This window comes from Austrofundulus limnaeus, unplaced genomic scaffold, assembly GCF_001266775.1.
Source record: "Austrofundulus limnaeus strain Quisiro unplaced genomic scaffold, Austrofundulus_limnaeus-1.0 Scaffold295, whole genome shotgun sequence".
Lineage (NCBI taxonomy): Eukaryota > Metazoa > Chordata > Actinopteri > Cyprinodontiformes > Rivulidae > Austrofundulus > Austrofundulus limnaeus.
In genome coordinates, this window is record NW_013952697.1 from 190,924 (window position 1) to 216,204 (window position 25,281).

The following is a 25,281-nucleotide window of genomic DNA, read 5'->3' on the forward strand; positions in this document are numbered from 1 at the left end:
TAACAAGGCTATCTTTTATTAGAAATAAAAGCTGATAATCTTTGCAGCCTATGCATCAAAACACTGCAGCAACATATTTGAGAAGAATGGCTCTGAGGGGATCTGGATCTTCACGAGCCGTTTGTTTTATAGAGCTGTTTGATTTTGAACAAATTACATCATCATGTCTGTAATGACATCATTGCATCACATAGATGGAACTATGTGTTACGTTGCGTGGACACAAAGAAATAAAATTAGGAACAGCGCTATACTGTCCGCAACTCAGTTCCTTTCATTCGTGATTGGTAAGGAGTCGTTCAAAAGATTCGAATCGTTCACGAACGTCACATCTCTAATTTGCAATGGTAGGTTGTTCAGGATATCCTAACTTTTAAAGTCAGAATACAGACTCTTGAGATGTTTCAAAAGTTTTTTTGTTTTATTTTTATTTTTAAACTAAGAACTCAGAAAAAATTGATGAATCTTGGCCAGGACCTTTGCTGCGTAGAGCACATGTCAAATCAAGGCCCGTGGGCCACATTTTGCCTGCAGATGACTCCTGTCGTTGTTCTTTTTTACTTGTTATTAAAATTGTTTCTTATATCAGTGGGAAATTTTCAATTTATGATTACATGCAAAAAAATAAACAAATTTAAAAGGTGAAAGACAATCATACTTATCCTGCCCCTGAACTGTTGGTTATATGTAACCAAGAAATTAAATTTTTATTTTTTTATTTTAAACTTTGTTCATTCCATAAAAACAAAATTCTATGTACAATAAAATGAATATACAAACAAAATGAAATGAAAGGCGGCAGAGAAGAAAGAAATCTTATAATATCCGCCCATTTTTTCTCAAGTATAAATTCAAACCATAATAATCTTCAGTTAATAAAACAAAACATCAAATCTTTCTAGAACAACAAATTGAATGGCTACATATTAAACCATTTCATATTTTTTAACAATCTAATCTTTATCATTCTCTTAAACATATACATTGATGTGGCACTTTTAACATCATCTTCCAAATTATTCCACAATCTCACTCAACACTCAACAATTTAGTTAGATAGCGCAGTAATGATGTCTTATAATGTCTTAAAATAAGCTGCTTTAAATCCAGAATCAATCACAAACTAAATCTCCCATATTGCATGTCGATCATCCATGGGAATTCCCTGTCAGAAAGTGGGAGAGTTCAGAATTCAAAGCGGCAGCCACTCACTGCAACTTATCAGTCAGTAAAATTCTTAGTTTTATTTTTAATATTATTTCTGTATTATTTATTTCAGATTTAGTCAGTCTTACACTTAGTTATTTTCAGTGTTTATAAGAGGATGTGTTAAAACTGTTTAGTCAAATTAAACATGAAATGTCAAAGTTAATTATGACTGGCTCCATAACGCTCATGTGGCCCTCTGTGAAAATGAGTTTGACACTCCTGGTAGAGTTTGCATGTTCTCACTCTGCATGCATGGGTTTTCTCCAGGTACTCCAGTGTCCTCCCAAAGACCAAATACATAAATGTTAGGCTAACTGGTAACTCTAAATTTTCCCTAGGTGTGTGTGAGTCTGTGAATGGTTGTTTGTCTCTATGTGTGTCCCTGTGATGGACTTGTGACCTGTCCAGGGTGTGCCCCGTCCCTCGCATAACCACTGCTGGATAATGAAAACAGAGACACTGTGACTTTGACAGGAAGAAGCGAGTAAAAGATAATGTATAGTGGAAAGTTAAGAATTGATTTAAAAAAAATCATCTGAGCGTGTGATTCTAAGCAAAAAGAAGTTTCCCTGATGATGATGTAAGGGTTTAACTTTCACTTCTTATAACAAGTTTATACGTGTAATTTAATTAGCAAGGGATCTCTTTTTATTTTGGATAAACATTCATTTAGTGCAAAAATGAATGGACACAATAAGTAACTCTCAGTCAGTGAATGTTGATTTGAACCATAGTATGCGATCATTTATTTTACAAATCATACAAAATCACTAGAGTACACCTGATTGTGAACAATTAATTTCCTATAAAAAGTTTTGGGACCAACAATAACAAGCTTTTAACTTCTTAATTGTTAACCACACTTAAATAGAAACACAAACATCAGACATTTGAGGCAAGTTATCTTAGGGTTGGCAAGGAAGAGTTTAAGAGAAAGGAGGAAGAAAGATGTTAGTTTTCTTATACTTTATCTTAAATAATGTGGGTTTAACCAGAAGGGCAAAGCGTTCTATAATCAGCTTTGGTCAGACCTCGACGTCACACACAGCCAGCTTTTACCTTGAGATGATGTTCTGTCACCTGCCAGGTAGGTGGGGGTGCTGCTGGAGAATCTGTCTTTAGACCGTCGAACTGGGGACCCCAAGGCGTGTTTTGTTGACTCGTTTACGTCCACGTCAGCCATAGAAGAAGACAAGGCCTCGACTGGAACCCAGGTTTCAGAATAAAACCTCTGTCTGGAGAGTTTCTGAAGGTGGATAAACCAGGCGTTGCTTTTCCACACTGTGAGGTTTCCCCGTTGGCGTGAAGGGGCCAAACCTGACACAGTTTTCAGCTTTTGATTCCCCGGAGAGAATCTAGCTGTCACAGTGACTGACGGAGGTCCGTCACCTTACTGCTGGACGGGCAGAAACTGTTAGTTCCTAAAAGCTTAGAGAATCTATGGTCTGCCCTCCAGAAGGTTAGATTAGAAAAAGAAATTATCAATGAAGTGTTAGTTTCAGAGCTTGCTGTGCCTCCTGAAACAAAAACAAAGATTATTGCTGCTGCTGTGTGGTTCAGAACAAAACATTTCATGACCCATTTAAATTATCTGATGAGCACTTATTTAAAACATAACTGAAAGAAAAATGAATTGCTTCAAGTTCAAAACATTTGCAAATATGATTCAGACAAGTAAAACATTGATATTTCATCATCTTAAACCATAAAGATTATTTTAGTTAAATAAGAATTTTTCCCACAGAAAAACCATACATAGCTGAAATCATACTGAGGGAGAAAAGAGATCTGTCCTCTCTTCTCCTGTAACTTTGATAAACATTCTCTGATTATCAAAATGCGTAATACTTTCAGTTAAGAGAACACTAAATCAAATAAGAGAAGATTCTTCTGTTTTTATCTGATTTAGAAGGAAAGAGAATGTCTCTTTGAATGGTTAAGGCGACCTGGGGTGGCCTAGATTCAGTTGTAAGTGGAACAGAGTTTTTGTCCATTCGAAGGCCCGTCAGAGGATTGAGAGTCCAAGACAGTTTCCTTGATAATTTGATTCGAGGTGACCCTTACAATGATGAAATGGGAAAAATAAGGGAAACATGGAAAGAAAATAAATGTAACAAATGTGCTATTTGTTTCCTGATGCATCTCAGTAATCCAGGTAAAAAATCAAAAAGAAAAAAATTGTATAGGTCTTCTGGACGGGTTCTTCTCTAATGAAACGTTTCGTTACGTTAATGATGGACGGTCTTTCTTCACAAAAATGGCTTCTTTTACTCCTCTCTCAAACCAACGTTCCTCTCTATCAAGAATGAGAACATCCTCATCTCTGAAAGAGTGCCCGCTGGCCTGTAAATGAGTGAAAACTGTAGAGTTCTGGCCATTAGATGTAGCTCGTCTGTGTTGGGACATTCTTTTGAACAGTGGCTGCTTTGTTTCCCCGATGTATAACTGGTCGCAGTCCTCCTGGCACTTAACAGCATATACAACATTGCTCTGTTTGTGCCGGGGCACCGGATCTTTGGGGTGAACCAGCCTTTGCCGTAATGTGTTTTGGGGYTTGAAAGCCACTGGGACATCATGTTTAGAAAACAAATGTCTCAGTCACATGGAGGCAGGGCTTAAAAGCCTGAATTTTGCCTAAAACTCTCAGACTGAAGAAGTCTCTTGGAGAAGTGATGAAACGTTTCATTATAGAAGAACCCGTCCAGAGGACCTACACAATTTTTTTCTTCTTGTGCTATTTGTTCTTTGTAGCTAAACGCTGGAAACTCCAGATGCAGAGCTCTGGTTGGTTTTCTGTCCTATTTATTTTTTTAGATGAAACCAGAGTGTGAAAGATGGAATATTTGATGAGCTCATATATTAAATCTGAAATCTCCATCATTATCCTGTATGAACTGAACCCTTTTTAAAAAGCGCAGGGAGTTACCTGTGTTTTACATGAATTCTGGGTTTCAGTCGTGCTGCGAATACATTTGTGTGGTCAAGCTATCTCTGCACATGGATCATCTCTTTCATTCTCACACAAATGAATACTTACCTTAATGGCAAAACAGAAAAAAAAATCTAGTGAAACGTGTGGATGCTGTTTGTGTATTTAAGTGTGTAGATCAGGCATTTTATGTGGCAGACAGAAACTAAAACAGTTTATTTGGATAAAAACAAGCATTACATATTGTATAAATTAATTCTGAGGTAATAAATAAACACATTTAGTGAAATATTTATGTCTGACAGGAGTTGAAGAGACTTGTGTGTCTATTTTGGGATATGACCTCTGCTGCACACTCCACAGACTGACAGCAGTGTTGAGAAGAAACGTGTACACAGAGTAAAAATGACAAAAAAAGAAAAGAAAAAAGCATCAGCATGCTTTCATGTCTCGATGGTGGGTGTGTTCACACAATTCAAATGTTTTTCTCCTTTCAGCTGTTTTTGATCCATGCTAATGCTGGCCCCACGTCGCTTGAAAACGAAGGGGGGGGGGGGGATGGTCTCAGGTGGACGTCAGTAACAATTTCTGTCTTCGCCCATGTGACAAACAAAAAATCCTATGCTCTGATTTTGTGTTCTTGTAGTGAAACTATGAAACAGATTTCTGTCACTTGTGAAGAAAACTAATCACAAGTGTGAACAGCAGACGCAGACTGTGAACATCCGAGCTGCCTCGAATGTTTGTGTGTGCATTGGCGTGTAAATGCAGACATGTTAGCTAAAGGGAAGGACATCTGTTTGCCTGGAGGGGGGCTGGGCAGACACTCCCCCAAATGGCAGCAGGACTGGCAGTTTCTTCTTGACTCCGTGTTGGAGCAGGTAACTGAGGCGAGGGCAGAAGGGCTCAAAGACAACAACATGTCACTTAGGCCTAATTAGGGAAGTCACAGGGTCAGAACCTGAACAATATGTTACACCTCCGCCTCTGGGCCTGCACAGTAGGACTGTGGGATACTTGTCTGGGCAAAGTGATGACTCAGAGGGACTGCAGTCGAACTTCTCAGAGACTTCATTCTTAAAAAAAAAAAGATTTTAAATATCAAAGTGTGTGCAATTAAAAAAAATGGTAGTGGGACCTTAATTCTTCCATTTTCATCATAATTGATTTGCATCTCCTGCCGAATCATCTGCAAAACTTACTCAAAGAGTTATATAAAATATGCAGCTTAGTTGGGAACATTGTATTCAGAATTTGGTAGCAGTTGACAATGCAGCTAGATTAAAAAAGGGAGATAAACTCCTGATCTTCTTTATAGAGATGGGATTCGTGACCTTTTGAAGAGAACCAGGAATGTCAATGGCCGTGTGATGGGCCTAGTTAGCGCACATGAATACGTCTCACCCTAGCCAGACTACAAAAAATTGTTACAAAACACCACAAAATCATTATCTGCCATTCAGATACAAATATCAGACTCTCTACAGCACCCAGTGTCATACCACACTGTCATGTAGACTGACAGGAGCCAGGAAACTTCATTTCCGAAGCTGCATTTAAAGTGCCTGTGACATGCATATCACTGAAATACAAAAAGTCAAAGAAAACATCTTTATATTTAAGAAACCTGGCATAACACACATGGTTTTACTCATTTTGTCACATAACTGGCAGATTTTCTTCAGAATTAAGCTCAGCTAATGTGAAACAGGAAGTGACATCAAAGGGGACTTCTTTAAGAAATGAAGCTCCACGTTTTTTAAATTTTATTTTATTGCAACATTATTTGAACTCTGAGTCTTTATCTCTTTGATAGTGACTCAAAACAATCTAAAGAAACATTAGATTCTTCGCTACAGTTTGTGTTGTTAGCCTTGTAGCAACGCTCTGTTTACATGGAGACATTCCCATTTGACATCACTTCCTGTTACTTCAAATGCAAATATCTCAACAACTGTTCATCACAGCAGTGTAAAATAATGTTTGCAATATGTTGTCAATGATGTCTTAAAATGCAATCATATTTATTGCCAATGTTTGATGTCATAGGCACTTTAAAGTGGTGCCATAAGCAGGAGATTAAACTGATGACCAGTAGTGTCAAAGTAAGTAATCAAATTAGGTTCTGGATTATCACAGCTGCATATGGATGTGTCATGGAGAGGGGACCAATCCTGCCACTGCAATGGAGAGACACAACATTACTCCTGGAATCATGGTGTAGGAACCCTCGGGTACCTCGGTTGCTTCCACTTTTGGTTCAGCGTTTTATTTCCATTTAGCGGCTGACAAAAGGGTTTAAAAAATGGCCGGAAGTCGCCTCTTCGGGTTTTGGATACAGGAGGAAAAAAAATGGGCCTAGCATAAAAAGCACGATTTGAAAATGGTTCAAGTCTCCTAATTTCCGGTAGTTAAGCAAGCCATTTGCAGTTGATAACCCGTGAAATAGCAGTGCGCATTTGCCGGACTCACAAACAAGCTCCAAAATTCCATTTTTACTGAGAGGAAAGGCAAGAATAAAAAGGTTTCTGGTCTCATCCACCTTGGTCTGGATCATGGCAAACCCTCTTTCCTGGTTGGCTGAAGAAGACCAGATCGACCATGTAATTCGCCACATTGCCGTTGATGCAAAAACACTAAATCACAGAAAACCAGCCTCTACATGTCTCATCCCTCCTGAAACAGCTCTCTGAACAGTCCTCCTACAATACATCACAGGTGTGTCTGTGAACTGCCCATGCCATGTTGAGGTCCTTCCATGACCAGCTATGTTACCAATCTTTTACCAATTGAAGCGAGGGATCATCTTTAATTTGAACTCCGACTCAGTGCTGGTCTGTCAGATCCCGAGGACAGGTTACAGTATATATATATATAGCTGTGGGAGACGATACTTCATCTTGCACAAATTCTGTTTTAATCCTCCAACTGCCCTTCAAAACTGAGGCCTTGTGGACTATTCTGACCCAAGAGCAGCAGGAAACATTTTTATTTTTTTAGTAGATGTCATTGGATCACACTACACAAATTGTTGTCTCCATTGCCCCTATTACCAACAAAAGTTTATTTTCAGTCATATAACTGGTGGATACCTTCAGCAAAGAGAAATTTAAGCCTAATAAACCCAGTGATTGTTGGTATTGCACAAGAGATCTGCTTCAATAAATGATCAAAAAAAATCAAGGAAGATGAACATCAAACAAGTTATTTGGACAGAGAGCAGTACTTCTGTCCTGGGGCAAAATTTCCTGTGAGCACCTTGGACCCATCAGTTGCCTGCCAAGTCCTCCTCCACCTCACCCCTCCCAGTTCCATTCCTCCCCAGGCCTCCAGGAGGTGAGGTCAGGGTGCGGAGACAGAGGTTGGGGGCTATCCCTGACCCCCCCACCCCCCTCCTCTCACTCTTCTGCCCTGAAGGTTTGATCCAGGGTGAAAGCTGTTGAGAGCTACTGGCAGGTGCATCACCCACCTCCAAAGGCGTTCTAACCCACCAGATACCTCTAAGCTCACACACCGAGGCCTTTGGCATCCAGTTTCTGAGCAGAAAGTGTCAAAGGTCCTCTAAAGTTGCTAAAACTCACTACAGAGTAGTGATTACCCTGAATCACGCTGGAAAGCTTGGGCTGTTTTAAAAAATCTCTTACTCTGTTCCCTAACACTGCTGATGTTATAGCATGGAGATGGGGGTCTGAGGTGGTCTTGTACGGGAAGGGCAGCTGCTACCTGACGCTTTAGGCCGACAGCACGGCACAAGCTCCAACTTGGCCCAGATGAAAGGAAGTTGAGAGGGAGTGAACTATACCAGGCTCTGATGTATTGATGTCGGAGAAAATGAACTGTCTCCCATCGATCTACAGATGAAAACGTAGAAATGGAAACTGTAAATCTGACTCTGTTGACTAACAGCTTAACAGTTGGCTTTCCTTTCTCCGTCTGTCTTCCTTTGCTCTTTTCTGTCGACTGGGCCGATGCGGCTTCATTGATGTTTTCTAGAGGGCAGTAAAGCATTTGAAAGCTATATTGGCTTGTTTTGTTCTCATCAGAATGAAGGATACTGTGTTTTTTTCCTGATCAATAGAGCAGGCCTGAATTACTGTTTGAGTTGCTGTTGTTTGGACCAGCAGAGCACATAAGTCATCTCATCAAAGGTCCAAAATAAAAATACTGACTCTGTCCATGGAAACATATTGGAAAATGGATTTTTTTTTCAAATATACACATTGTTTTCAAATATTTCACTTTCTGCATCAAGATCGTCCTTAGTTAAAAAATGAGAAATGTATCCTCTGTGATACTGATAATAAATAGTTTTGAGCAAAATTATGTCTACAAATGAATTACATGAAGATTTTTGATTTGCCAAAAAGAAGTCTTGACCCAACAATGAAAGAGGTTTGTGAAGTTTCTTTTGCCTCACTCTGTGCATTGATCAAAAGTTTTTGAAGTTAAAAAGCTTCAGTTTTGAACTTCGGGTCTTTTGAACGTGGAGCCTCATTCTGTAGTGTAAAATGATCCAAACCTACTGCTTCTTCAGGGGGAGTTATCTGTGGGAGAGAATCCTTGATCAGTAACGGTCACTAAAGGTTTTGGCTTTCAGAAATACCAGTTTCAACTTTAAAGGCAAAGGCGGATAATAATATTTTTGCCTGTGTGTGTGCATGTGTGCTAACTCCATTTAAGATGGCTACCACTGCCGACTGACCTGTGGCTACAACTCAGACAGTTTTAATGATACTGATTTAAAATTTGCTGTTACAACACACATTCTGGCCATGACAGATCCATCACTGTATATGAGATTGCACTGAACATTTTTTTCGAAGTTTCACCAAAACGCTAATAAAGTCCGTCATGAAAGGTGGCAGGTGATTTGCATTCTTTCATGCTGGGGAATGTATATTGCTTCATGTTCTTTAACGCTAATCTTTAATTAATTTAAGTGGGCCTACAATGAGCTTCAAAGCTCTTGAGACAGTTAAAGACAAATCTCTGTGTCATCAGAACGACATCATCACGTACACCAGGACTATTCAACTGGCGGCCCGTGGGCCACATCTGGACTGCGAGTGACCAAAGTTTGACCTGCCAATTGGTTCTTTCATCTCTTAAGCCCAAACCCCCAGTTTTCTACTTTAATTATATTTTTTTTAGTTGCACATAGATATGTTTGGTATCTACAGAAACATCATAATCTTGGCTAGAAGCTGGTAAAAATATTTTTCTGCACACTCAAGACAATTACAATTAAAAGCAGTTGAAGGTAAAACTATGACAGTGAAAATAAAATTGGTAAAAAAATTGGCAAGTCAAAAATAATATTTGTGTTAAATATGAGGCATAACGTGGTTGTTTTGTTTTTGATGATGTTTAATTATTACTATTTTTATAGGGTTCTGTATGTTGTATTCATGATTAAATGCAGAGAAATAAACAAGTTCAAAGGTAACAGATCTTTGTAATACTTGGTTTATTTACATAATGACTTTAATTGCTGGATGTTTGGCCCCTGAGATGTTGACCTGCAGTAACTGTGGACCCCGGAGTCATTTAGTTGAATAGCATTGACGTACTCTGTCGTGTGGGTGGTAGCATGAGTTTTTTCAAAGAGAACCCCCCTCCCACTTTCCCCTGTTGTACCCCACCCCTCTGCCTGTTTTAAATGACCAAGGAAGGTGTGATTGTCTCTGCGGTTAAAGCTGTAGTCAGCAACTTTCATGAAAACATATTTTTTACACATTTTTTTAAAACTGCCCATATGCCCTGATGGTAGAATATGAGACAGATAATATGTGGAAAAAAATAAAGCCCCTCTGGCTCTTCCTGGTGGCCCTACAGCCACTTACATAAATGCACCACTCCTGGTCAGAAACAATCAATGAAAGCCACAGTTAATGTCTTACCAGTGTCAATCATGCTCGTCGTCCCCTCGTTCAAGCTCAAGATTGCCAGTGTGCTGCTGCTGTGCTGATGGTGAAGAAACAACCTAAACTTACAGGAAAACTGCCAATTTCTGAGTTCTGAATGTGCCATAGCTTTTTATCTGCCTTCATTCATTTATCTTGCCTCCCTGAGCTGCGTTGCTCCAGCTTGTGCACTCATGGCAAGCTCCCCTGTGGGGGATGGGGGAGGTGTGGACATAGGGCTGAGAACAAGGGTGAGGGACTTGTAAGGTGTGTTTGTTGAAATTTTCAGTCTAAAGGAAACATCCTGGTCACCCTTCTCAGTGACAAAAAATTGCGTGACTTTTGTCTGCTACCCTTTTTCTGCTTGGCCTTCAGAGGAGCAGGACGTGCTTTTCGCTCTCTCTTTAGCCTCCCCCCCACTTCCCTGCTTCGCTACTTTTTGCTTTCCTCAAGCTTTTTTTCACCTACCATCCAAAACTAAAGGAATTATGGATTTGGTCAACTGGTCTCTGAATGCAAGTGACACTATTTTTTCCACACTTGGAACGAGGGGAACGTGGCTGTCTGGGTGGAACAGTTGCTGCTGGACTTTTCTGATTCCTGGGGCTGGAATCTGATATGCCGGCACCACTTTCCATTGAAGACGTGAAAGATTTATACATTTGGATTTATGATAACTGGATTCCTGCTGATCAGCGGAGGAGGGTTCCAGATTTATCAAAAAGTTGAAGCGACCCTGAGAGTGATTCGGGCCTTTGAGGAGCTGTCGGGTACACTTGAAGGATTCTGCCGGCTGGAAGCACACAGACTCTCAACTGGGGGAAATAATTCACAAACTGGATGTGATTCTGACGAGGATCGTAGCCCAGGAACAAGCCTCCGGCATGTAAGGATTACATCTGGGTGACGCTTCAGACAGTGAGAGGTGAGAAAGAACCCAATCAGCTGAATTTGGGGTCTTTCTCACCTCTCACTGTCTGAAGCGTCACCCAGATGTGGGTGACGCTTCAGACAGTGAGAGGTGAGAAAGACCCCAAATTCAGCTGATTGGGTTTTTCGCCACTTCAGAGATGCAGTTAAGACATTTTAAAAGCAGCAGGAAATTCAAGGCTGCTTTGTTCCAAAACAATTGGATTATCTATTTGGCTCCCAGGGGCACGGCCTTGACAGCAGTGTTTATTTCAATCTCTCCAGGATAGAATGTCAACAAAGAGCTTGATTTGCTCCCATCCCCATCACCCGTGTTGGACCCGGCCCCGAAACTCAATGGCTGAGGAGGAGGAAACTCTGAACTCTAGCGAACTGAGCAGAGACGATAACATCATGTGACTCTGGATTCTGGAGGAGGCCAGGGTTGGGTCCTAGCACAGAACCCCTCCCTCAACATCACCCACTCCCGCCCCATCTTACCGCCCCTTAATGTGTCATTTGACCCCCCCCAGCTCCCTCCCTTCCTTAGCTGCCTTGCACTGAAGTAAGTGTGTTTTTAGTGTATTATTCTGTGTTTCTGTGTAAACCCAGGATCAGAACTTCTTTTTTTAACTCACCTTTCCTATTGTGTGTATTCCAAGCTGCAAAAGGTAGCGCACCGTCGTGCGAAAGACCTTGGACATTCGTTCCCCCATGTTTGTTATTTGTGTGTTTCTCCGGACAGATGTTCTAAACTGCAAATTTTGTTCTGCATTGCATCTTTGATGTTGTGTGTAAATGGCAATAAATGATTTTGATTCTGATCCTGCTGCTATTTCCCAGTGACAGCCATCATGTACATTGCCCCCAGTCAGAACTCTGCGCTGAGGACCTTGCGTCTCACAACATATGATTGGTCAACCCATTCTCACTCCCGAGTCGTCACATATTTACGCTTTTCCAAAGTTCTCTCTGCATCCAATTTTGATGCGTCAGGTGACCCCCTCGCATCTTTTTTTGACGAGATGGGGTGGAATCTGTTGTCATAATTTCTGAAAGTGTAAAAAATGCCAAAAAAACTACCGTCCCAAAGCCTAAAATTACCTTTATTCACTTTAGACATCCTGTCCCTGACCCTAGTACCTAAAACTAACTGATAACCCTGATACCTAAAACTAACCATTTTTAGAAAATGTAGGAAATTCATGTCAACTATGTGTTTCAAAGGCTAAAATTGCCTAATATTCACTGTAGACATCCTATCCCTGACCCCAGTACCTAAATGTAACCATTTATCCTGATCCCTCATGTTAACCTCAGACCCCCGACACAAAGACCCCTGGTGGCGCAACCCGGAAAAGCCGCGGGCGGTAAGGACTGATGAAAGGGGGTCACCTGACGTGTCAAAATAACACGCAGAGGGAACTTTGGAAAAGCGTCAATATGTTGACGAGTCAGGAGTGAGAATGTGTTAGATTGGTCAGAACTTCTTGGGTGTGTTTGTTCATGAGGAGCAATGCAGCGCTGTGGAGCAGGACTCCGAGCAGCTCTTTCTTCTGCATGTCATTTTGCCAGAAATTATTTTCTCTGAAGCCAGTTGTTAAATTAGCAAGATGAACAGCTTTGACGAACAACTGGTTTGATCCTACAGAACATGTGAACATGCATCTGATGTTCATGTCTTTTTTCTATCACCAGTGTTAAGAAATAATATTTTTTTTCCTCCTCGGACTTTTCACTCAACACACTGATTGTTGATTGAAAAAACAATATCTTGTCATCACTATTGTAGTTTTTACGCTTATCTATGAGCTGTGTTTCATTGCTGTGGGAAGGCAGAGGGAGAAATTATGATAATTTATGCCCCACCGCATCAGAAAATGTCTGAAATGACACAATTACCAACATGCAGCTTAAGTCCACAGTTTTCTCAGAATTCCCTATTGCAGCTTTAAAAAAAATAAATAAAAGAAGCAACTTTAAATAGGAACAGGTCTTTACTGTCCGCAACTCGGTTCCCATCATTCATTGTAAGGAGCCGTTCAAAAGATTCATATCATTTTTGTCACTGCACATCTCTACTTGGGGAAAAATAGCACAAATAAAGCCGTAACATAGCATCTGCTTTTTGATAAAGTGAAAAAATAACTGCAAAAAGTTTTGTTTTTTATGAGAGCATCAGAAAAGAAATGTTTACACTTTAAATTTGTTTTGACACAGCTCCTGTGACTCCACTGTTCAGATGAGAAAACCCATGGAGGGGAAAGATTCTGAGTCTGAAGAACCATGCAGGATGTTGTACCTGGTTGTCATAAATACAAGCAAACAGTTTTTAAATAGTCATTTAAAGGTTTCCTTCTGACATAATACTTGGTTTAATAGTCATGTTTCTGTTTTTAAACATCAAGTGATGTTCAAACATTGCGGGAACAGTGATGTCCTCCATGATGTTTCTGGAAGAGACTAATGGACTTTTAGAGGCTGGACCACATTAAAACCAAGCAGAGGGAGGGCGAGACCAAGACCAGAAAAAAAAAGAAAAGAAAAGAAACAGGAACTAGTGATCCAAAACATACAGTATACTGTACACAAAAAGCTACCTTAAAATATACAGCTAATGTTGACTAAATCTTTTTGTGAGGGCCGGGTAAAGAATTTTGGTGCACAGGCAGATTAACATCAGCTTACCCTTTTGTTTACTTTCTAAGTGACTGTAGCTGTGTTTCCATTGACCATGAAGATTAGCAAATTAGAATTTTGAAAATATGCTCAATGGAAACACGTCAATAAAAAAATTATGTTTTTCGACAAAATGTTTTTAGGATGAGATGGTTTTTCGGCCGTATTGAAGTTGGTGTTTTTTGCAAAACTTCAATGGAAACACTTTTTTCGCATCATGGGAGCCACGTGATCAACAACCGGCTGTTTCTACTGGCGAAAAAGACGACGAAGAAGAAAATAACAGGAAGTAGAAGTAGTAGTAATATCACAGAAGTAGTAATAGAAAGTAGTAAACTCACCGACTACAATTTCCCAAAAACTCAGCATACGTAGCCGCTCCCAAGTAAGGGTTTGTCGCTGGAAAGCCTCGACAAAAGACTCCGACGTCTCCTCTGATGATGAGCACTAGTGTCGTGGTAGCAATATGCTATGTGTTTACATCCATTGCCGCCATGTTTGTAATGACTTATCGCGAGAACAAACGTATTCACGCGTGACTTTAATAGCATTTCTTACTTAATGTAAACACCGCAGTTGCGAAACTGTGTTTTTCGACATTAACAGAATATCGACAAAGTTTTGCGCACATTTGCAATGGAAACGCAGCTATTAAAAGTTTGACATAGTCCCCGCCGTCTCTGAAAGTGAAGCACTGCAGAATTTACAAGTTGCTGTATGTAGATCTTGTCTCATTTATTTCTGCACAGCTTATGTGTCGCTAATCAGCCTTGGCTACCACCACACCAAATATTTGGTTATTCTGTAAAAGTTACAGCTTTTTTGTGCTTGCTAAGACTACTAAGCCACGGTGGCTGTCTTGAATGGGGTTGATTCCAAACGGTTCAAGTTGAAGATGTTCATCCAGTGATTACTTTGAGACTTTTATTAAAATTTATTCAGTGAAGATATGTTGCTAACAAACACAGAAATGGCCAAAAATCTTACTGCCCTTTCACCTTAGGCAGTGGCTGATTTAACTACAACATAATCAGGAGGGCAGGGATGAACAAAAACAAGACGACAGCTGAACAGAAGCCGTCATCATTGGTTTGATTGACAGGACTCCCTGTAGGTTTGGTCCCCAGGGGACCAGGCCTCACTGTGGAGACATCATGCAGATTCAATATTTACCACACTCAGCAGACATAATCAAACTCAGTCAGGTAATATTAAGTATAGCTTCTATATCCGATTGTTGACACGAAGCTGCCGAGCTTCACCTGAAGTGAGTGTTCGAAGACGATGATTTCATCTTCAGGTTTTGCAGATTAAAACTCTCTGTGGTGCAGGGAAACCGTGTTCAGGCTCAGATTAAACCCCGGCAAAGTGTTTTTAAGCTTTATTGTCCCTCTGCCCACGGAGAGCGGTTTGAGCACCTTTCGTATTTTCATCTCGCACATCGGGCTTTTAATTACGGGACATATTGAGCAGTGTGTCCAATGCACAATGGCTCCGCTGGAATATTCATGTCCGAAAGTTGGAGGGAGGTGGGGGAGAGGAGTGAAGGGAGATGTAATTGTAATTAGCGAAGGACCTGGTGCTGCCAATTCTCTGGAGAGTCGCCTGCTGTTTGCATCCTCGTGCATGTGTGTCCTCCTTGGCTCTCCGTACCTGGACACACCAGGGAGTTTGAGGAGCTCTCTTGGCTTAACTAGAAGATGTACCTGCCTGTCTGCTAGCTTCCGGGCTGAAGTGGCTAGTTAACACGCGTGCTTGTGTGTATGTGTTTACTCTCTACTGTGTGTGTGTGTGTGTGTGTGTGTGTGTGTGTGTGTGTGTGTGTGTGTGTGTGTGTGTGTGTGTGTGTGTGTGTGTGTGTGTGTGTGTGTGTGTGTTAGCAAAGGCCTCGTCTCAAGTCTCAGCAGAGACTTGTTGTCTAAGATTAATGAAGGTCACCGGAATTCTCCAAAGTATTTCGATAATTAAGGCTTTGTTTATCAAAAACAAGTTATATTAAGAGCAAAAAGATTCATGGTAATTATTCATAATCTTAACAATTCAAGTGTAGCCACCTCATTTGTGCCTTTAATTCTTCTTGTTAATGTTTTGCATAAATCTGCATAATTACTTGAGATGCCTGTTGTATTTTTGACAGCTACTCACTTCGTGTGCACTAAAGGGTATCGAATGGGCCACATGCTGCATGCTTAAAAAGTGCTCGTGAGGCTGGAGCACCCAGAGCAGATTTCAGCCATCAAACCAGCGGTAATGCATCCACAAAACGGGGTGTTTTTGATCAAATGGAGTAAATGAACGTTTCTGCTTCTGAAGGCTTTTATGAGAGAGACATTCCCTCGCCTGAATCACTCTGCAAAGTGAGATTATTGCAGCTCTGATCACTCAGGCCTCTGACAGGTGCTGTGGGGGTAGTTTGGTTGTGTATTTTTGGTTGTATAGTTTTAAAATTAAATGAAACCTGTTGGGTCTGTTTTTTTCCCCCTGAGGTCTCTCTAAAAGCAATAAATTATCTACATAACATGACTGAGTGCACTAAGATCGAGAGTACCAAAGCACTCCTAAACTCTGTTTTCAGCTGTTCGTTTGATAAAACAGTTCCCTGGGATTCTCTTTGACAAATCAGACGTAGGCTACTGAAACTCACAAACTCAAGAATTGTTGTCATGTAGTCGGTCTCAGTGTACCCCACACCCTTAAAAAAGACTTTTCCTCATTATCCACCTTTCTGTCCATTTTCTATGGTTTATTCATGGTTGGGTGGAGGACAGAAGTGATGTTCACAAATGATCTGAATCTTTTGAATTGACCGGTTCCTTACAACAAATGATAGGAACCAAGTTGTGGACAGTAAAGAGCTGTTCCTAGTTTTATTTTTTTTACACCTCAAAATGTCTATTTTTACCTCTTCATCCACAGAGACAATTGCTCCTCCATCACTTTTTACAGCAAACAGAGGAGTGGAGTACAGCAGCTCAGGATGAAAGGGTTTCACCTGAAAAAATCCACAGTACAGCCCATGTGATGAATTAATACATCTCTGCGTGATGACGTCACGCATTCAAAATCAGACGACTCTATGAAGAAAGCAGTTTGTTCAATTCAATTCAATTCAAAAATACTTCCTGCTTATATACTGCCTCCAGCTCCTCTTGGGGAATCCCAAAGTACTTCCAGGGAAAAGACGATACAGAATCCCTTCAGCAAGTTTTGGGTTTGCCCTGAGGTCTCAATCTAGTGGGACATGCCTGGAAAACCCCAAATGGATTTTTCAAGGAGGCATCCCAGTCATATGCCCGAACCCCCTCACCTGAGTCCTTTTGATGCAGAAGTGCAGCGGCTCTACTCTGAGCTGATTTGAGTTTCTTTTCCAATGTCTAAGGCTGATCACGGACACCCTGGATCTCATTCTTTCAATCGTGATCTTTACCCTTTGATCAAAGGGAACAGTTCAATCATAAGTGAAGCAGTAAATCAAAAGCTTTGCCCTTCAACACAACCCTTTCTTCACCATGACAGACCAAAGCAATGCTCTCATTACTGCTGATGAGGCCCTGATCCGATAGATGATCCATCTCCTGATACATCCAACAGTCACTCAAGAGATTCATAAACATTTGCACTTGAGGCAAAGACTCATCCCCAGTCCCTGATTCTCACATCTTTTCTAATAAATTACATTTGTTTTGAGTTTTTAGGGATCCACTGGTAAAGGATTTTTACAATTTACAATTTTGAGGAGGAGTTATTCTCAGAAATCTTAGTTTTTCTCACCAAAAGCTCTTACTTTAACCCTACTAATATGTACCGTTCAATTTTGACCCTTTTATAAGTTTTCACCCTGGAAAATCTTGTTTCCTTCTATCTGATTTAGATGAAATTTCACAACTTTGTTCCCAAAACTTCATATAAACAGATACAAATAAGTGTTGGTCATTTTAATTAAGTTCTGAATACTTTATTTAACCTTGTTACACCTTTGATGTTCCTTGTCAAAAATAATAATACCATGACTCTATTGGACATCAGGACCATTAGGTTGGCAGGTAGACATACTTCAGATCAGAATTGTGAAGTAACTAAGTACAAATACTTTGTTACTGTACTTAAGTAGAAACTTTGGTTGTTTGTATTTTACTTGAGTAAATATTTTTCAGCGTACTTTTTGCTTTTACTCACATTTTTACAGAATTATCTGTACTTTTTAAAAAAAGGTAAGAAGTAGAAAGTCGTTACTCCTATTTTATTCTGAGTTGTTATTACTTATAAAAATACTATCCTGATAAATTGTGTCTCCTGGATAGAGTGAATTTAATTGTGGTTGGATAAGTATAAATATATACCATTCTGACACCATATTAGCTTGTACACAACACAGCACAGCTGCACGCTGTTAGAAAATATATTTTTTGGAGAAGTCACCTCCCAATAAATGTCATTTTTGGAAAATCTAACTGCTCACTTTTACTCAGTACTTTTACTTTTAATACGTAAGTAGATTTTGTGTCAGAAATTTACTTTTGATACTTACAGTAAGTACAAAAAATATCTGATACTTTAAGACTTTTACTCAAGTAATATTTTTAGAGAAGACTTTAACTTTTACCAAAGTATTTTTATGATAAGACACTTGTACTTTTACTCAAGTATCACTTTAAGGTACTTTATACAATGCTTCAGATACACATGTAAGTTGAGTTGGGTTGGCTCCACAGACTGATGAACATTTCCTAAAAGCTTCATTTAAATTTGTCCTCCTACCAAAGAAGAATTTTTGAGCCTTTGTAATTTCTGAACAGAGAGAAAGGAGCCTGGATTATATTCCATCTGAGCTTTTGAGCAGCTTGTGCACTGAAAAAGTATTTTTTTAATCTAATTTCGTAGTTTATCCCTTTCAGATCTGCTCCATAATATGAAATGTGTGTCAATCAGCAGACTGTGTGTGCTGAGGTGCAATGATTGCATGTTAATGATTACAACATGGAAATGCTCTCCTTCAGTTTACACAGTCTGCTAGTGACCTCCGGTAACACACACTCTGTGATATTGGCCCTAATAGATTGTTGTGTGTGTGTTTTTATCTTCAGCTTGGGTTATTACACAGAGTGAGACTGCCCTATTAGCACAGTGACAGGACTGATTTAATTTACCTTTTGTCCTCTTCTTCCTCTGCCGCTGTCTTTTATTTAGCATGCAGTGGACGTGGCCTGTAATGTCTCTCTGATTGGACTGCACCGGCTGATGGTTTTAATAAACACACACTCCGAGGAGGTCAGAGGTCAACATCATTTAGATTCATTTGCTGCACAGGTAGGAAAAACCTGCAGATGATTCAACACATGAACACTCTTATAACCAGGTTCACTTTAAAGGGGTAGTCTGGTCATTTTTGATGTGTTGTGTCAAATAGTTATCAATGGTTAGCTGGAGTTTGGGGAAGAGTCCAGAAGTATTTCTCCTAGCTAGGCTAATTTCTACATAAACTTATTTTCACAAGTATATTTTCAAAATTTTAAAACAACTCTTTCTCACAAGCATGTGGGTTTGAAAGACGGCTACATTGTCAAATATTAAATCTGTCAGTTTTACTGATTTTGAGCTTAAATTTGGTGTGTTAGCAAATAAGACTGATCCCAAACCTTTAGCTATGCTGAGCACTGACCGGCTGCATGAGATTTGTGTTTAAAGCTTAATCAACTGTATGAACTGAACCACAAATAAAAAATGTTTGTCAGCAAAATATATAATTTATCATTGAACAATTTATTGAAATTTCAGAAACTAATGTTTGAACCTTCAGTACATCCGGTGGTGGAGCCAGACAATTTTCACAGGGGTGGCCATACTGGGACTACTGCTCACACAGGGGTGGCCAGGAAAATTACATCATTTTTCCCATGAAAGTTTCTGTGGATCTTTGTGTTTTGGTAATTTCTTTATATCCTTATACAGGCAGTGATTACCTTGTAAATTACATCCTAAACTAGTGGATTCAGAATGATAAAACAATACTGTTTCATCATAGTCAGATAAAAAATAAATATTATAAAAATATGACTTGCCATCTTAAAGGAAAAATAAAATAAAATAAAATAAAATAAAATAAAATAAATTTCCTGCAGTGGCCATGGCCACCCCTGGCCACCCGCTGGCTCCACCCTTGAGTACATCTACAATAGCGTTGCCAACTCAGCTCCTCCAAGAATAAGAATCGTTTATTGTCATTCATACACAACATCGGATGCAATGCAGAATGAAATTTGCAGTTTTGAACATCCGTCCGGAGAAACACACACACATGACAGACACGGGGGAACGAATGTCCAGAACCCAGCGCAACGACGTGCGCTACCTTGCAGTTTAGAAAACACACACACATAGGAAGGATGAGTTTAAAAAAGAGCTTTGATCCTGTGTTTGATAACTAGTGTAATAACTAGCAAATATGGAATGTAATGCGTCATTTATGCGTCATCGCATTTCTTATTTTCCCAACATTGGAGCTACAACGACCTAAACAAGTTTTAAACTTGTTTCTGTTAGTTGCACGTTACATAATGGATTAAAAAGGGATTTGATCAGCACAATTGTTTTAATTAAGGGGCTGCAGCCCACGTAGACTGCGGCCCATGTAGGCCACACTCTACGTTGACCGTGGACCACCAGTGTTGGCTGCATAAACGGCTGTGAAATAAGACTGTCCAGTTTATGGAAGATGTATGTTTGCGTGACTGCGCGCTGCCCTATTACCATAGTGATACGTTTTATATCACGTGCCTTCTGTTGTTTTTTCACAGTATAATTTAACAAAGTTCATATAATAAAAAAAATCGTTGCATGTAAATAAATAAAAAGCATTAATCATTTGGGTTTAGCTCCTGTACTTTTAGCTGCATTTTATTTCACATCTCATTGCAGCAAAAATTCATCAAATAAGTTGCTTAACTCACAATTCTTTGGTCTGTGTTAAATTTCCAAACTTTGATGTAAAAAATGAACAAAATCTGCTGTAAAATAATTTAAAAAAAAAAACAACCTCAGCTGTTTTTGTTTTTCTGTTTAGTTTGCTGGCGACAGAAGGAATTCTGGCACATCGCCAGCCACATAAGATACTCAGATGCAGTCTAGGTTTTCAGTGATTTGTCGTGTGGGGCAGTGACGTAAGCGGACAACAAATGCGCCCTTTATTGGCTGTAACCCTTAAATTGAGACACAGCCAATATCTTGTGCTATAGCTCAGGAAACAAGTTCATGCAGTGGCCACAGTCTATGTTTCTGTCACGGGGCTCCTTTTACTAAGCGGGTAACGCAAATATGAAAGTAATTTCGAGGCCGTCAGGACTTCAAATGGTTGTTGCATTTGGTCACTTCAGTACCATCTCTCAGGAGTCCCTTTAGCTTGGGGGGCCATACAAATGCCTACCTGCCTGCTGTATCATGATGGCTCTGATTGCAGGCTGCAGTCAGAATATGGGAGAAAGAGCGTCCCATATGAGAGACTTCAATTTGGTTGAAAATACGTGACATTCCAGCTAATAGGGGTCAGTTGGCAACCTTAATCAACAAATGATAACCTTTTTAATAAAGCCCATTGGATGGCTGTGTTAGACAACTGACCTCAGAAAAACAATTGGTGCAAATCAGCAATTCTTTCAGTGAAAAGGTGGACAAAATAAATTTTTGCTTAGCTTTCACTGTTGGCAGAGGATGATAGTGACCAGATTTACTTTTTTTTAAACAATTAGCTGCTGAGGGAAAAAAAAACAGGTTTATTTTTCTTAAAACATTGCATATTTACACAAGTTTATTCTACAGCAACTGTGCCCTCTCTATGTGTGTGTGTGTGTGTGTGTGTGTGTGTGTGTGTGTGTGTCCACGGTGACGCACTCCTCTGCCGACCTTGCTCTGCAGCTCACAGAAACACGCAGCTCCGATGTGAACTGAAATTTGTCTAATGAAGTGAAGTCAAGAAACGACAAAAGGATGTAGGAGGAGAGGCAGGGAGACAAAGAGAGGAAGGAGAAGTTGTTGAAAAAAAACCCCCCAGAAAGCTTCAACTTTCTTTAATTATGTTTACCCAACAGGCTTTGCTTCCTCATTTAAATAGCATAAACATCTGGCCGCGGCGCACCACTAGCATGGCGGCAGTAGTCAAGCAAATCTTGTGGAAAATAATGAAATTAGATCCCTGGTGCTGTGACAGTGGAAGGGCAGGAGACATCCGCTCCATGTTAATAAAATTGCCATGAATGAGTGAATACAATTAGGAAATTGTCAGTGGCGGCAGTGAACTTTTGTAACTCGCCGATGTTTGCATCATTCGATTAGGGGCGGCAATTTGGACTTGTTTATTTGTGGCTGTTGTTGCTTTTATTAATGGTGACCCAGCAGTGATTGGCCTGCGATTAAAGCAGTCACATATGATGTGGCTGAAGCTAAGGGATGGATGGCTGGGCAGGCTGATGAAAGACAACCAGAGTCTGTTTATCTCTGCGGCAGGATGTCGCCCGCCGTCGAAAGGCGAAGACGCACAATAATGGTTTTGTCTGTATGTGCGTGTCCCGTGTCTGTTACCAAAATATGTCATGAACCACTGGATGAATTTAAATAAAACATACAGGAAATAATCATTGGATGTACTGTACTTCTACAACTGATTAACTTTGAAAATCAACACAATTCAAGATGGCTGCCACACCCCACTGAACTCCATCAGTTTTACTGATATTGATCCAGTATTTGGTGTGGTAGTAGCTGAGACTGATTGCCAAGACATAATTTGAGCGTCAACAAATATATTGTGCAACGGCACAATATATTTGTTTAAAATTTAGCCATTAAATGAAGTCGACTTGTTTGTCTGTTAGCAAAATATTTTAGAAACCACTTACCGAATTTTAATTAAACTTTCATAAAGTTGTCACTGGATAAATGTCTACAACTGATTAACTTTTGAAGCCAATTTAATCTTCTGAGATAAACTCCTAAAACAACTGAGCTTAGAAAACATAAAAATGACATTAATTCAGTCAGTTTTACAGATATTGAGCTAGAATTTAATCTGGTTAATAGTGAGGAGGGTTCCCAACACATACTGTACTTCAAGAGCAACATCGTTGTGCAAAATTTTTGCCTAAAACTTTAGTGTTATCTGCTAGAATGAAATTTGATTTGTTTTTCTGTTAGCAAAATATCTCATGAACCACTAGATAGATTTTAATGGAACTTTAGAAAGTAATCACTGGATGTGCATCAACAGTTATTGAATGTTTGGAGACAATTTGAGATGGACGTCAAGGGTAATCAAACAGCTAACACAAAAATGGCTGTAACTTACAGAAACTGAGCTAAAATTTGTGGTTGTAGTTCTAAGTCATTACTAACACATACTCTAAATGTGACATTTTGCATGAATTCACATAATTAATTTTACGTAATAAATGATTTTATTTTTAACGTTTGACCAACGCAGCTTCAAATTCTTAATTTCTTAAGAAGAAATGATTGTAATGTAAAACTTTGTTATGAAAGGCAACAAGTGATGCATTCCTTGTTAAAACAGAAGCAGTGAACACATCTGTTGATAACTATGGATTTAGACTGATGTTATTTTTACCACATAATTATTTTTAAATTCTAAATTTTGCATTTACTCAGCCAATCATTTTTTTCTTCTGCACTTCAAAAATGTGACATTTTTCTAAATAAATATTGTAATATGTGTAGTTAAGAATAGACTTTATACAGTATATCTTTCAGTTTTCACATCTTGTTTGGACAGAAAATTATAAATTGAAATCAGAACTTCCCTACACCCTAGGCAGTTGCCTTTCTTTCTAACATCCTTAACAACTTAATCACAGTATTTTAATCAGAGTATTAAATAAAAAGGATAATTGTGCAGTAATTATAATATTCTGAACATCTCAATAAAAATATGTGAAGTGCATTTAACAATGACCAAAATTCCATATATCGTTCAATTATAGTTGTCTCTATTTCTTATTAAAATGTCATTAAAAGGTTTAAAAATCACTCAAATGCATTATTGTATTTATCTTGAACCAAAAAACCAAATGCTTCCATAAATTAAAATAAAAGCCTAGTCTCTTTATATAATGCACATCACATGTCACTTTTCATGCCTAAGTTAAGTAAAATAAATATGGATATATCTTAGAAGGAGTTTTGTGAATTACTATCAGCTACTACCACATTTAAATTTAGGTCAGTATCTCTAAAACTGACTGAATCATGGTTAGTTTTGTGTTCCAAAATGTTGATTAACTGTGGCAGCCATCTTGAATTGGAATGCCTTTAAAAAGTTAATCAGTTGTAGATGTCCATCCAAATGTTATTTTCTAAGAGTTTGATTATCATTTTATCAGGTTTTACAGGAGAAGGTCGACGTGAGCAGATACAATTGACAATCAGAGGCTGAGGCAGGATATACAAAAAAGTAATTTTATTATACAGGTGCTGGAAAAATGGGAACGGGACCTGAAACAGAGGTTTTGCAGAGGTGAGGATTTGCAGGTTATCCAGTAATGTTTCTGCAGGTAATTCAGAGGGGTTCTTACAGGCTGGAGAAGGAGACGAGGCTTGGAGGAGTTGGTCCAAAAGTGGAGATCCACAGGTGAGTATTTACAGGTGAAGATATATTTACAGTGGTTGTGGGAGGCAAACTGGCAGCACATGGAAATCCTGGTGAGTGGCTCTGGTCTTCAACACAAAACGTACTGAGGGTCGCTTTCTGAAAACAGGTAAATAACAAAAACACAATGGTAAGCTTAACTCTGGGATTGACAACAGGTAGCAGGCTGAGCTCATACCAAAATGAGGTGATGCTTCAGCGACGAGAAGATCCTCAGCACAGCCTTAAGAAGCCTTGGGATTGATGAGCCAAACTTCATGCAGGTGTGGGTAATCAGCGCTTGAGCCAATCAGGGAGGCAGGGGGTGAAAACACCAAATTGCCTCACATTTGTCCAGTGGTAAATGAGATAGTTTGCTAACAGACAAACACTGTTGAATCCAACAGGTAATGCTAAAGTTTTAAACAATGATCTTGCGCTAAAAATCTAATCACAATATTGTGATAGGATCTCAGCTACAAATACATCAGCTTTTAATGTAATAATTGCCAAATTGACAGACTTTAGAAATTATTACTTGATGTGTTTTGTCTACAAAGGCTAATAAGTTGTAGAGCCATATCAAATAATTATATTGTGAAAGTTTCATTACAATTTTTCACATAGTTCTTTAGATATTTTGCATTCTGACAAGACACATACAGCGGGTAAAATAAGTATTGAACACGTCAACATTTTTCTCAGTAAATATATTATTAGAGGTGCTAATGACATGGAATTTTCACCAGATGTTGGTAACAACCCAAGTGATCCATACATACAAAGAAATCAAACCATAAATGTCCAGAAATGAAGTTATTTGTAATAATGTGGAATTTGAAGCGATGCCTGTGTCGAGCAAAAAGGGACGTGCCAGATAAAGAGCCGGTTCGAGGCGTGTGTCATTACCGTGAAAAAGACGTGACTGATGACAAACGAGGCCTCAGATTCAGTGGGCCAAGTCTTCGTCTCATTTTGAGTGTAACAACCACCAAAGAGGGTTTGAGCCATTGATGTAGCCT

At 39.3% G+C, this 25,281-nt stretch overlaps 1 long non-coding RNA gene across 2 annotated transcripts in view; it reads left to right on the forward strand.

Moving 5' to 3' along the window:
* Positions 1-25,281, forward strand: part of LOC106526809 (uncharacterized) — a 240,464-nt gene that overhangs the window by 84,238 nt on the left and 130,945 nt on the right. For both annotated transcript variants that reach the window (XR_001311305.1, XR_001311306.1), the window contains exon 5: positions 18,817-18,936. This is a non-coding gene — a long non-coding RNA (uncharacterized LOC106526809). The remainder of the gene's footprint in view (positions 1-18,816; positions 18,937-25,281) is intronic.